This window comes from Pleurodeles waltl, chromosome 5 (genome assembly GCF_031143425.1).
Source record: "Pleurodeles waltl isolate 20211129_DDA chromosome 5, aPleWal1.hap1.20221129, whole genome shotgun sequence".
In the NCBI taxonomy this organism is placed as follows: domain Eukaryota; kingdom Metazoa; phylum Chordata; class Amphibia; order Caudata; family Salamandridae; genus Pleurodeles; species Pleurodeles waltl.
This window is the reverse complement of record NC_090444.1, coordinates 1,227,387,421-1,227,401,473: the sequence shown is the minus strand read 5'-3', so window position 1 is coordinate 1,227,401,473 and position 14,053 is coordinate 1,227,387,421.

The following is a 14,053-nucleotide window of genomic DNA, read 5'->3' as shown; positions in this document are numbered from 1 at the left end:
TCAACGCAGTGGGACAGCACCCAAGAAATCGGGAGGACATCAGGAAGAGGTGGAACGTCCTACGGGGGAAGGTGCGTTCCGTGGTCTCAAGACACCACTTTGCGGTTCAGTGGATTGGCAGCCGAACCCCACCTCCTCCCCCACAACTAACAACATGGGAGGAGCAGGTCTTGGCGATTCTGCATCCTGAGGGCCTCGCAGGAGTAGGTGGAGGAATGGACTCTGGTAAGTCAAATATTAACTATTACATCCCCCACCCTACCTGCATGCCAGCACATACCCCTACCCTCACTCTCACCCCTATCACTCCAACTCCTCACAAATGTCCCAACATCACAAACCACACATCCTAACACCAAGCCCTGCATGCAACAACAAAGCATGGACACCCATCACTAAAGCATGGCCACTGCACATACCCATACACCCCCCTAAACCATCATCACACAAGGTCCCACACAGGAATGCAAGCACTGGGGTACACGGTCACCCACCCATTGCACACCATAACACACACAGATGTAATAACCATCCTTTTATACCCCTGCAGGACCCCTACCCAACGTCACCGGACAGGAGGGTCCACACATGTCCACACCACCAACAGAAAAGGCCCACAGTGATGACAGCACCTCTGTCCAACTGGATCTAGATGACCAGCCCGGCCCATCGGGGACCTCGGGACAGTCGGTTCCCCTCACACTGGCACAGGCCACCACAGAGCTTCCCCCCTCTGGAAACACCAGCAGAGCACCCACCCAGCGGGCCCATACCTCTGTCCCCAGGACACGTCAATCAGCAGTGTGTCCACCACTACAGGGAAACCAGGCTAACCCACCACGCCAACAACAACAGGGACCTGGGGGCAGTGGTAGTGGGCACACGGTCCAGGGGACGGAGGCCCAGGAACACAGGGGAACTGGGAGGGCTGCTGTGCGACAGGGGGAGGACAGGCCAAGGGAACGCACTCTCCATGAGGCCCTCTCCAACATCATGGGAGCCTACCACCACTCCCAGGAGACGATGGCAACGGTACTGGCCAAGTTTCAGGAGACCCAGCGCCTGCAGGAGGAACAGTATTTGGGCTTCAGGGAGGAACTCAGAGCCATCAATTCCACCCTGGGCACCATCGTAGGGTTGCTGAAGGAAGTACTCAACACCAGGAGGGACACTATGGCACTACAAGGGGCCCCTGATACTAGCCTGGACGATGAACTGCCAACCACCTCCGCCGGCGCTAGTGGACAGGAGGCAGCGCCACAGGACCACCACACCAGCACCCCACCCCCTGCAGAGGGTGAACCACCTCGCAAACGGTCCCTGAGATCCAGGACAAAGACAGAGAATGATGCCAAGACCCCCGCCAAGAAATGAGACCACCCTGAATGTCATCCTTCTGTCCCACTTTGTCACCCTGTCTATCCTTAAACTGCGCCAGCTCCACGTCCTATGCCCATTTGGGCAATGCACCTGTGAGACTAATAGACTGGACTCTGCCATGGACATTCCTCCGCCATCACCCCTCACCATTTTGCTACCCCCTCCAATATTGAGCACTACAATAAACACCCTTAAAGCACAAAACAATCTGGAGTCAGTCTGTGATTTCGAAATAGTGTATTAGTAATTACTGTGGCAAAAAGCTCTTTCATTTGTAATGTCAACATACCTATGTCACACAGCTGTAGTCCATGATGAATCAAAGCAGAAGTCACACTGTGGGACACACATCTGTGAAATCATAAGGGAAAGTGACAACTCAGTGACCATACACTGGGTGAAAACGACAGACAGTAGAGAGGTAGGGGTGTTAAAGTACACGTAGTAGGCAGCTTTGTATTCTTACCTGTGTTTCACTGGAAATATTGCTGGATCACTGAGTCCCTGTTGTTTATGTCTTCTTCTTCTGCTTCCTCGTCTTCACTGTCCACAGGCTCCACAGCTGCAACAACACTGCCATCTGGACCATCCTCCTGCAGAAAAGCCACCTGTTGTCTCAAAGCCAAGTTGTGAAGCATACAGCAGGCCACAATGATCTGGCACACCTTCTTTGGTGAGTAGAATAGGGATCCACCTGTCCTATGGAGGCACCTGAACCTGGCCTTCAGGAGGCCGAAGGTCCGTTCGATTTCCCTCCTAGTTCGCCCATGGGCCTCATTGTAGCGTTCCTCTGCCCTTGTCCTGGGATTCCTCACTGCGGTCAGTAGCCATGACAGGTTGGGGTAACCAGGGTCACCTGCAAATGGAGAGGGACAACTGTTAGACACACACTAACCTGTAGGGATATCCCCAGACCCAGACAACCATTCCCACTGTCTTGCTTCCAGGTGCTCACCTAATAGCCACACACGGTGCTTCTGGAGTTGACCCATCACATAAGGGATGCTGCTATTCCGCAGGATGTAGGCATCATGCACTGAGCCAGGGAACTTGGCATTCACATGGGAGATGTACTAGTCGGCCAAACATACCATCTGTACATTCATCGAATGATAACTCTTCCGGTTTCTGTACACCTGTTCACTCCTGTGGGGGGGGGACCAAAGCCACATGGGTCCCATCAATCGCACCTATGATGTTGGGGATATGTCCCAGGGCATAGAAGTCACCTTTCACTGTAGGCAAATCCTCCACCTGAGGGAAAACAATGTAGCTCCGCATGTGTTTCAGCAGGGCAGACAACACTCTGGACAAGTTTGGAAAACATAGGCTGGGACATCCCTGATGCTATGGCCACTGTTGTTTGAAATGACCCACTTGCAAGGAAATGGAGCACTGACAGCACCTGCACTTGAGGGCGGATTCCTGTGGGATGGCGGATAGCTGACATCAGGTCTGGCTCCAGCTGGGTACACAGTTCCTGGATTGTGGCACGGTCAAGCCTGTAGGTGATGATCACATGTCTTTCCTCCATTGTCGACAGGTCCACCAATGGTCGGTACACCGGAGGATGCCACCATCTCCTCACATGTCCCAGCGGACGGTGCCTATGAAGGACAACAGCGAGCACAGAGTCAAACAACTCAGAGGTACACAGAACACGAATCATAATCCAAAAAGTGTCCTGTATGTGTGTTGAGTCTAGGCCTAGGTATGTGTGACGCAGTTAAAAATGAAGCTATGTGGGTCCCTGAAATGGCTGCTGCCTGACCTGTAAAGTGGGACAATAGGATGTGAGGTAACTGCGCTGGTGTTGTACACAGTCGCGGTAGGCGGTCCAAGACCGCGGCGCAATGCTGCATTGGTTAACATTGGACCCTATGGGTCCCAGGAGCCAATGATGATGTACGCCGGCGGTGACGGTACGCACCACCGCATACGTGACCGCCATTTTCTATCTGTTCAATCACTCGATAACTGATCTTCAACAGGAGAGGACCTACACTGCAAGTGCTGCTGTGACCTCGGTCTGGAAAAGACAATGGCTCGAGTGTCTGGGGAAAGGGCCCCTGCCTTCACATCGGAGGAGTTGGAGAAACTCGTGGATGGGGTCCTCCCCCAGTACATGCTACTCTACGGTCCTCCAGACAAACAGGTAAGTACTCTGGGAGCATGCTGTATGGGCTATGCCTGTGTGGAGAGGGGTGGATGTAAGAAGGAAGGGGGTAGAGTGCAGCATGCATGAAACAACGGTGAGTGCATGTGCCACATGCCAAGGGTAGGGATGGGGGCCTATAACTGTGACGGTGCAGTTGGTAATAAGTTTCTCTTCCCCCTGTACAAATCATGTAGGTCAGCGCCCACCAGTAAAAAGATATTTGGCGTGCCATCGCAAAGGACGTCCGGACCCTGGGGGTCTACCACAGACGGAGCACCCACTGCCAGAAAAGATGGGAGGACATTCGCCGCTGGAGGCTCAGCTGGGGATGGCCTCCCAACGTGGGAGGGGTGCCCGTCGCACCATGACCCCCCTGATGTTCAGGATCCTGGCGGTGGCGTACCCGGAGTTGGATGGGCGCTTGAGGGCATCACAGCAGCCACAAGGGGGTGAGTACACTCTCATCCTGCTGATTTAGCGTGCAGTGGAGGTGTCTGGGTGGGGGAGGTGGGCTGTGGGTTTCCCTAGGCCAGGGTGAGTTTAGTAGGCAAGGTCCCTCCGTAAGGCAGGCCATGTGGCACCCCACCTCTGTATAGTGCCAAGTACACCTAGTCATGCCCCTGTGTCATCCATGTGTGCAGATGTCGTCCATAGCCTAGTAGGCCATTTCCCTGGAATTGAACAGTGGAGCCCAAGAGCGCGGCGTAGTGCAGGGGACTTCTGTGTCTGTTGTGTCCACCAACGGTAGCGGTAATGCATGCACTCAACATGTCTTTCTTCTGTCGTCCCCCCCTTTTTGTCGTCTCCCTATTCTTGTGTGCATTAGCATCATTAGGTGGAGGAGCAGTGCCACCGGAGCATGAGGGAGCTGCATCCCACATGACCCTGGAGGGTGAAACTACGGACTCGGAGTTCACCAGTGGGACAGAGGGTGAGGGGAGCTCCACGGCAGGGACAGGAGCAGACACCAGCGACACGGACAGAGGACATGGGGGCTCTCCTTGTGGTGGCAGCAACATCTGTGCCCCCCGCATCTACAGGTACAGCCGCCAACCCCCCTACCACCACAGGCCCTGCCCCAGTCACCCCTGCTGCCCTCAGTGAGGAGGCCATTGACCTCCTCAGGTCCCTCACTGTTAGGCAGTCTACCATTTTGAATGCCATCCAGGGTGTAGAAAGGCAGTTGCAACAAACAAATGCATTCCTGGAGGGCATTCATTCTGGTCATGCGGCCCTTCAGCGAGCTTTTCAGACTCTGGCCTCAGCACTGATGGCAGCCATTGTCCCTGTCTCTAGCCTCCCCCCTCCAGCTTCCTCCACCCAGACCCAATCCCCTGTACCCTAGCCTATCCCAAGCACAGCTTCAGACCAGCATGCACACACGTCAACACACAAGGGAAGCTCAGGTAGACATAAGCACCACACATCCCAAAGGCACTCACGCAAGCATCACACACATGCAGACACACCAACATCCACTGCCTCCACTGTGTCCCCCTCCTCCTCGTCTCCCTCCTCCCTCCCAGTCTCTTCTCCACTCACACCTGCATGCACTACATCAACAGCCACTACTGCCATCATCATCACACACACCCCGCTCACTTGCAGTCACACCTCCCCTGTGTCCTCTCCCAGTGTGTCTGTGACGCCCCCTCCCAAGATACACAAACGCAGGCACACACCCACCCAACAGCCATCCACCTCACGACAGCCTCCAGCGCATGCACCTTCACCCAAAGCCAGCAAACGAACACCCCCTACAACCACAACCTCTTCCTCCACTCCTAAACCCCCTCCAGCTACCCGTCCCAGTATCTTCCAAAAACTTTTCCTGTCCAACCTTGACCTCTTTCCCACACCTCCCCCACCCCGTCGGTCTCCTAGGTCCCGAACTAGCACCTCAGCCACAACATCTCCGGGGCCAGTGGTGCTAGTAGTCACCGGAATCTGGAGTGCACCGGCCACCATGGCAGCCAGTGTGACACGGAGCCACAGCACAGACAGTCCCCCACCTGTGAAGCATCAAAGGTTGGCCAGTGCCCGGCGGGAGAGGGGGAAGACGCCAGCCACCAAAGCCGCTCCCAGGGGTCCCGGTGGGAGTGTGGAGTCAGCTGCGACACCTTCCAAGGTGGGAAAGGGACACAAGAAACCAGGAAAGTCCTGGAAGAGCAGCACGGCGGAGGAGACCGCCATCATCCCGGCTGCCCAGGAGGCTGCCCAGGAGGCCACAGCCGTCATCCCCGCTGGCCAGGAGGCCACAGCCATCATTCCCGCTGCCCAGGAGGCCACAGCCATCATCCCTGCTGCCCAGGAGGCCACCGCAATAATCCCTGCTGCCCAGGAGGCCACTGCCATCATCCCTGCTGAACAAGCTGCTGGGCTAGAGAGGACAGCCAGCACAAGCCCCGCTGGGACAGTGAGGCCCGCCAGCACAAGCCCCGTTGGGCCAGAGAGGACTGCCAGCACAAGCCCCGCTGGGCTAGAGAGGACCGCCAGCACAAGCCCCGCTGGGCTAGAGAGGACCGCCAGCACAAACCCCGCTGAACTAGAGAGGACCGCCAGCACAAGCCCCACTGGGCCAGAGAGGACCGCCAGCACAAGCCCCGCTGGGCTAGAGAGGACCGCCAGCACAAGCCCTGCTGGAACAGAGAGGACCGCCAGCAGCTGAGTCACTGCAAAGGAGCCCGCTGCCTTAAGCACCGCTGAACAGGGCACCGCCGCCTCAAGCACTGCTGAACAGGGCACCGCCGCCTCAAGCACCGCTGATCAGGGCACCGCTGCTCCAAGCACCGCTGAACAAGGCACCGCCGCCTCAAGCACCGCTGAACAGGGCACTGCTGTCTCAAGCACCGCTGAACAGGGCACCGCCGCCTCAAGCACCGCTGAACAGGGCACTGCCGCTCCAAGCACCGCTGAACAGGGCACCGCTGCCTCAAGCACTGCTGATCAGGGCACCGCCGCCTCAAGCACCGCTGATCAGGGCACCGCCACCTCAAGCACTGCTGAACAGGGCACCGCCACCTCAAGCACCACTGGCCCATGAGCGCCAAGGGCACTGACGCTACTGAGTCTGTCACAGGCAGGATGAAGCACTCTGGACACAAAGCCCCCTCCAGAACCAGTGGAGAGATACATCCACTACCTCTGTCCTTAGCAGAATGAAGCACTCTGGCCACAAAGCCCCCTCCAGAACCAGTGGAGAGATACATCCACTACCTCTGTCCTTAGCAGGATGAAGTACTCTGGGCACAATGCCTCCTCCAGAACCAGTGGAGACTGTTATCCACTTGAGAGACTGTGGATTTGCACTCCCCAGGATGGAACAGTGGGCAACCCACCCACTGTAGAGACTTGAGAGACTGTGGCTTTGCACTCCCCAGAACTGGACAGTGGGCATGTGTCCCTCTCGTGTATTTGGCGTCGTGCACTCAACCGGGTGAGGTGCCCCCCCACCACTCCCCCTGAGGTGCCTGTTTTCTTGCTCTCTGATGCCCCTGCAGTGCTCTCTCCGTCATGGTCGGGGATCTTGTGTGGGCCTCGCCCATACCGTGTGGGCCCAGTGTTCCACTGACTTAATTGGAGCACTACCTGGACTACTATGCTTGGTGTATATTTTGTTTATGGTGTAAATATATATTTTTGCCTACTTGACTTTAATATATTACAAGGGTTCCACTAATTTCCTTTGTCTTTGCATTTTTCCGGGGGGGTTGGGTGGTGTGACTATCATGTATTAATATGTATTAGTGTGTGTGTTGTAGTGGGTGAGAGTGGGGGTTGGGTGTGTGTGCCCCCGTTTTTTCCCTCCCCCGTCCCCTGTGTCGTAGGTGCAGTACTTCCCATGGTCTTCGCCGCCAGCGTTCGTGCTCCTGGTCGAGGAGCAGGAAGACTATTGCTGGGAGAATTTGGAGTTCCGGCTCCATGGTGTCCTAGTTCCTCGTGGGGTGTGTAGAGGTGAGCATTTTCCCTTCGGACTCCTGTTTCTGCTGTGTTTTTATTTGCGGTGAATCCGCCCCGGAAAAGGTGGCGGATTGGCCTGTTGTGATACTGTGGGCGGTACTTTCTCTTCCGCCTGTCTGTTGGCGGTGACCGCCAAGCTGTTTGTTTGTACCGCCGTGGCGGTGGGAGTGTTAAAGTGGCTGTCTTTGTTGGCGGTTTCCGCCACGGTAGTAATTGCAAAAGTTTTTACCGCCGGCCTGTTAGCGGTCTTACCACCGCTTTAACACCGACCGCCAGGGTTGTAATGACCACCTATGTGCTGCACCAGAGGATGAAGCTACTCAAGTTAATTTTGCGGCCACTCAAGTAGGGTTTCTAATAGAGCGACAGCCTTCTGACACCGAAAGGTCGTGAACACCCTTGTTAGAAAAATCTCACCAGATGTCCTCCTGGTGATCAGAAAACATGCAAGGGGACACCAAATTTCACTTGCCAACTTACTGGAGCGTCACGTAAGAAAAAAATCAATCATGCAGTGATTGGCTGACATTGGGCAAGAGTAATGCTGAGTCACCAACATTCCACCAATTCCACAGGTGGAACGGAATATTTTGCCCACCCCTACCATTATGCCCTGATAAAACTCCATATTTTTTTGGTAAACTATTTTAGCCTTTATAATTTATAACCTCATTCATCAATTATAAACTATAAAAAATACAGATGTTTGACCCTTTGTATCAACCTAGCCTGTCGATTGAACCTTTACAGTTTAATTTTCAATTGAATTAAATAAAACGGTATCATCAGCAGTCATTTGAATTATAGTCCATATTTAGCAACAGACTGGAACATAAAAGAGTGAGAACAACTCAGCTTGTCAAAGCAACCTTTATTCTTTTCTCACTGTTCTCAAGAAATATATGTCATGCTCTTGGCAGATGGGCTCGTTGCTGGAGTTGAAAAGATGCACTTCAAAAATAATTTCTATTGCCTTCCTCTTCTTAGTAGCTACAGTTTCCCCCCTTCATCATAACGACTTAGTGGAGTCTTCTGAGACTGCGGTATAGAACAGGGCAGAGCTTCATTTTCATCTCCCTTCTCCTTTCCTCTTGTTATCAGACTGGAGGGCAACTTAGGTAGTTTGAAGCTAACAGCATGGATTTTGGAAAGTAGTCTTTCATGGCACAAAGTACAAACTGTTCTTGTTCATCCTTTTCCCTTTCCTTGTGGCAATGTAATTGATGTTATATTGCGTCATCTTTTACTCTTAGATACTGTGCATGTATAGTTAATGTGTTGTACTGAAAAGATTTTACAATGGGAGTGAAGTAATCTTGTCAACTATTTCCATGAATCGCAGTCGTTTGGTTATCAGAGGAAAGCAGATTTCTTTGAAAGACATTCATAGTTTGTCGAAGCCCCTTTGCTTTCCGTTCTTATAACTAGAAATCTTTCCTTTTAGATGACCTTGATACTCACATATTTGTAAAACTGGATGTGACTTATGCATGCTTGTGTTTTATATCATTTACCAAATGATAATGCTCGTATTACAAATGGAGAATGCAAGGTAGGCCTATTAATTTGACGGCTACAAAAACGCCACACAAAGAGAATGAAATACGCATATGGATTGCAATATATTTGCACGTTTTTACTTATTTATTTACTTATTTGTTTATCTAAAATGCCAACTTATAGCTTTCTGCAGGCTTCTCAGCACTTGAAAGCCTGTTTATGATGGCCATGAAGTTAATATCTGCTTTCAGATGTCCATGCAGCCCATTGTCTCCTAGTTCTAATCTCCTTCATGGATCACATGGTGCCTCCAATGCCCATTTTATGGGGTATCACATCCGTCTTTTTTTTCAGAAACAAAATGAAGGGTTTTGTTTGCTCAGGGCTCCGAAAACTCTCGTGGCTCGAGGTGGTACAAGAAGAAATCCTGTGATGGAAATTGGTTAACAGTGCTTTATTTTAAATAGGGTTACCCAATGGATCAATGACACCTGCACAAATAGAAGCTAGTCTAATTAAAAATGTGCTTGTAAGATGTTATGTGTTTTTATGGCTTTAATGGAGCTGAATAAAGAATTTCCTGATTGATTGATTGATTGACTACAATTACTAGAATACTCGTTAGTTGTTGTCCTTCCCCAAGAGGAAGACATAAACACCAGGGACATGATAAGGAAGAAAACGTGTTGTCGTGCAGAGGTTTTAACATTTCCTAGGACCGCATTAAATAGGTGATAAATGAAGGTTTTTTTCCCTTCCAACCTATAATACACAAGACTGCAAGTACCAGAATTCCAAGAAAAAAAGCAGCCTGAGTTGGCTGATCTACTCACACATGACGATGGAAAGTTGATTAGGCTGCTTCGTAAAGTACCTACACTGGTGCTCTCACATTTTTATTTTGTGTTTGCTCTCTGCTGATATTCACTTCCTGTGCTAGCTAGAGACTTTTAGGTCAGGTAGGCTGTATTCCCTGCACCTAACGCTTATTGTGAGGAACAGGGGTTCAAATCAATAGCTATGCCATGAATGATCTGATAAGAACAGCTTTCCACAACACTTGCTTTGGTAGTTAAGGAAATACATTTGACCTCTTGAGCCAGGGAAGTCAGTCTCATTCCCCTCTTTGCCGTTTCTTTCTCACTGGATAGGCAACAGCAGTGCCTCCTGAAGATCAAATGTGAAGGCGAGTAGGAGCTGATGCATCAACGGCTCGTCCTTCGTCGATGGCTACAGACACAATGGGGCCTGAGTTTTCTGGCAGCTGAAGAAGTTAAATATATGGATGTGTGCGTGTAACTGATAGAATGCAGATGAAACAGGCAAATCGTGGGCACGTTGAGAGGTATGAGTTAGTTACCTACCTAAAGTGAGGTTGATGCTTCAGAAGATTCTCAATGGCTATTAAAAGTATGACGTGAGGCAAGGTAGCTACAGACAATTAGTTGTAGAACTTTGATGGCCTTCCAGCTGTTCCTTTTGGCTGAAATCAGTTTTGAATATCAGCTTAGTAGTGTTTAATCTTTGGGCCATACATACAAATGTTTTGTGAATCGGTAATCAGCCGCAAACTTGTTACTGATCGCAAAAACACCAATGTCCTATGTAAGAAATCCATTCCCAGATTTGAATTTCATGATGCAAATGAATTTCAAATTGGTTGTTTACCGACTTCAAGTAGCAAACAGCAAATTACTAATTAAAAGTCGATTTGCTAGTCTTATTCTCACACAGTGAATAGTTGCAAAAACATGATTTTGCACTTGCAATTTACCACTAACTCAAATGAGGGGGTAACTGTGTGCAGTGTATAAAAGTTGGCCTAAAATGCATCTGTGTTTTTCCAAAATGGCTACTCTGTATGCCATGGCAAGGAGGAAATTTATTATGGGTCGTTTGAAGAGAAGGAGTAGAAGACAGGGGAGCATCTTCAGACAGAGGATTACACTATTTGAGCAAATAGAGGAAGAGATATATGTAAAGCACAGGACGTGTGGCGCTGTTAGCATCGATCCCCACTCATGGGCAGGTGTTATGTAGTTTACATCTCTTAGCCACTGGTAGTTTCCAAGGTGTCATTGCAGCAGCTGGTGGAGTCACAGAGTGCCCTTTCTCGTTTTTTTCCATGCTTTTCTAAATGCTATGTCAATGTGCATTAAGACCTACACATATTTAATCAGAAACACACAGGCATTGTACAACACCAAAATAGAATTCTGCAGACTTACCAACTTTGCGAATGTCATATGATATAAAGATGGCACACATGCACATTATATGACCACCATCTGATATTTAGTATTTGTTCACGAATCAGAAAAATATACATTCATAGACATTGAAATGGTTTGTTGCAAAAAACATTCATTTCAAATACTGTTGCCTGGTTTCCAGGGGGCACCCATGACTCTTTCATGCTCCAACACAATGGAATTTAAGGCCACAAAGACGAGATTTTGATGATGGATATTTATTAGATAATTACACATAAATGTATATAACATAGAGCTTAAGTGTGAATTTTATTCCTTATCTAAGTATGTTTTGTATGTTTGCAGGAAATATTGCATATTCCTTACGGCCATGGCTAATGACAATATATCTGTCTTACACTATTCTCAATGAACGTCACTACAATGAGCCACACCCTACGTCTAGAGGTGCCACAGAATGCACATTTGGCCTCCTAAAAAGTCATTTTATATGTCTTTGCAAGTATCTTAGTGGTCTGCAATACTCTCCAGAGATCAGCTGCAAAATCCTAGCAACATATGCCATTCTGAACAGTATTGAAGCAAAAAGGGACTCACTGTTACAGTGTCAGATTGTGACTCAGATGAGGAAGGAGATCCAATCGCATCGACTCCCACACATGAAGACACCTGTATTACAGAATTGCTTTTGAGACATGGCAATGTAACTAATCATTACTTTTCACGGTAAGTATGTACATGCCTTCAATACTACATAAAGAATCTGAACCATTCAGTGTAAGTTGTATAACTAAATACACCTTTATTTTCAGGTACAAAAATGTATATCTGAAAAGGTGCTACTCTTTCCATTTGTTTTTTTTTTAGAAACAAAATTATATGAACTTGACATGCAATGTTAAGATGTGATAGTTTTCAATTTCTAAGGCTTGCGTTTGTTGGCAGCTGATGTTCAAGTTCCAACTATTTCAGTGGTACCGATGCACCTCATGCTTTGCTGTGAATTTAAACTGTTTGTAGCTGAGATGCTGCTGTTGCTTGATTGGTTCTCACTTGTTCCCACTCCAACCTGTGTGCCACTTCCAATACTAGTTGTTTGCATTGCCTCCACTGCATTGGTCACCTGGATTAGGCCTTTTTCCACATCTGCTTTGCAGTGCACCAATTCCACCTGTAAACTAACAGTGCTGTGAGATAAGGCATATGATAGCACAAGTTAGTCATTTTCCTAGTCTACAAGAACAGGCTCTAGGTTGGAGTAATTCCAGTAAGATAGGTTTGTGGAAACATGTACCATATGTGCTCAGAGTAAAGTTACACATGCAGCTTCCACGAGATTACTTATGCCTAACGGTTACTCTCCACAGCCTTTCATACAGTGTCATTAGATTTCATTGTGGACTGTTCCCATAGGGAGTAGGGTCAAGACTGATTTACATATGGCTGGGTAAAAACTGGGGTGGCATGGTGAGAAAAAATACAATGGATTTAAGCCAGGTCTGTGATTGGGGGGGTGAGTGTTTGACAATGTTCAGAATTCCGTCCATTATCTTTTTCTGTTGCTATAGTTGCCCTAAGTGGGAAGGGTATGCCCATGAGTGGGTCACATGCTCACTGCAACACTGGACTCAAGCTAGCCTGGCTGATGAGGGGTGGGACCCTGAAACCAGTCCCTGGATACTTGTTTCTGGTCAGAGAGGGCCTGGGATGGCAGTTCAGAGTGGACTGTTTCCATGAGGAGCAGGGTCAAGACTGATTAGCATATTGTTGGGTCCAAACTATGGTGGAATAGTGAGAAAAACAACAATGGATTTAACCCAAATCTGTAACTGGGGTGAGTGTTTGACAATGTTCACCATTCCGTCCATCATCTTTTTGTGTTGCTCGAATTACCATGCACACCAAAAGGACTTAACACAGTACTGGTAACTGTGGATCATTTGATTAAGATCACACATTTTATTCCTTTGAAAGGTCTCCCTCATGCTAAACAAATTAGTGGAGGTCTTTACACAGGGATTAATCTGATTACATGGGGTATCTTCAGTACTTATTTCTAATCACAGTTTAGCTCTCATTTTCAGAGAACCTTTGGCGATGTTATGGGCATTGGCGTAAGACTTTCATCAAGTCATTATCCACAGACAGAGGGCCAGACTGAGACAGTGAATCAGTTTTTGGTATCTACCTAAAAATACAGTTTTAATTGGTAGAAGCGATTGTGAACTTCACAATTACAGATGATAATTCCACAAGCCAATCTTTGGGTTTCCCCCTTTTACTGTACATATGGTTTTCACCCAAAGATGATGAAAAGTGAAAAATAAACTCCTCCATAAGTACCTACTACACATGAGTTCCAGGAACAGATAATTGGAATACATCAGACAGTTCAGGAGAACATATAGCAAGCAAAACCAATATTTTAAAAATATGCTGACAAACATAGAACACCAGAAAACCAATACACAGGTGGGGATCAGGTATGGTTGTCTTTGAAACATTTATGTCATTTATGTCTTAAGGTGCAAAATAAATTCCAGTTCAAACTTGTGGGTTCCTACAACTGCCTTCTACTTTGCACACCTGTTTTCCATGTGTTTTTGAACTTGTGATGGATGGCACATGTGTGAATGCTATACAACCACGTTGTATGCTATAAAACCAATGTGAAGGTGCTTGTTCTGTCTTATTGAATGGATGGACTATGGTCCAGTGAGTGGATCCAGGGAATCTGAAGGGGTTGTGAATGCATACTGATTAGTTAAGAGGTTTCATGTGCATTATCCTGCCAAGCCCAAACTAATGGGATGGGTCGTGAGAGGGGTGTACTTTTGTTGCT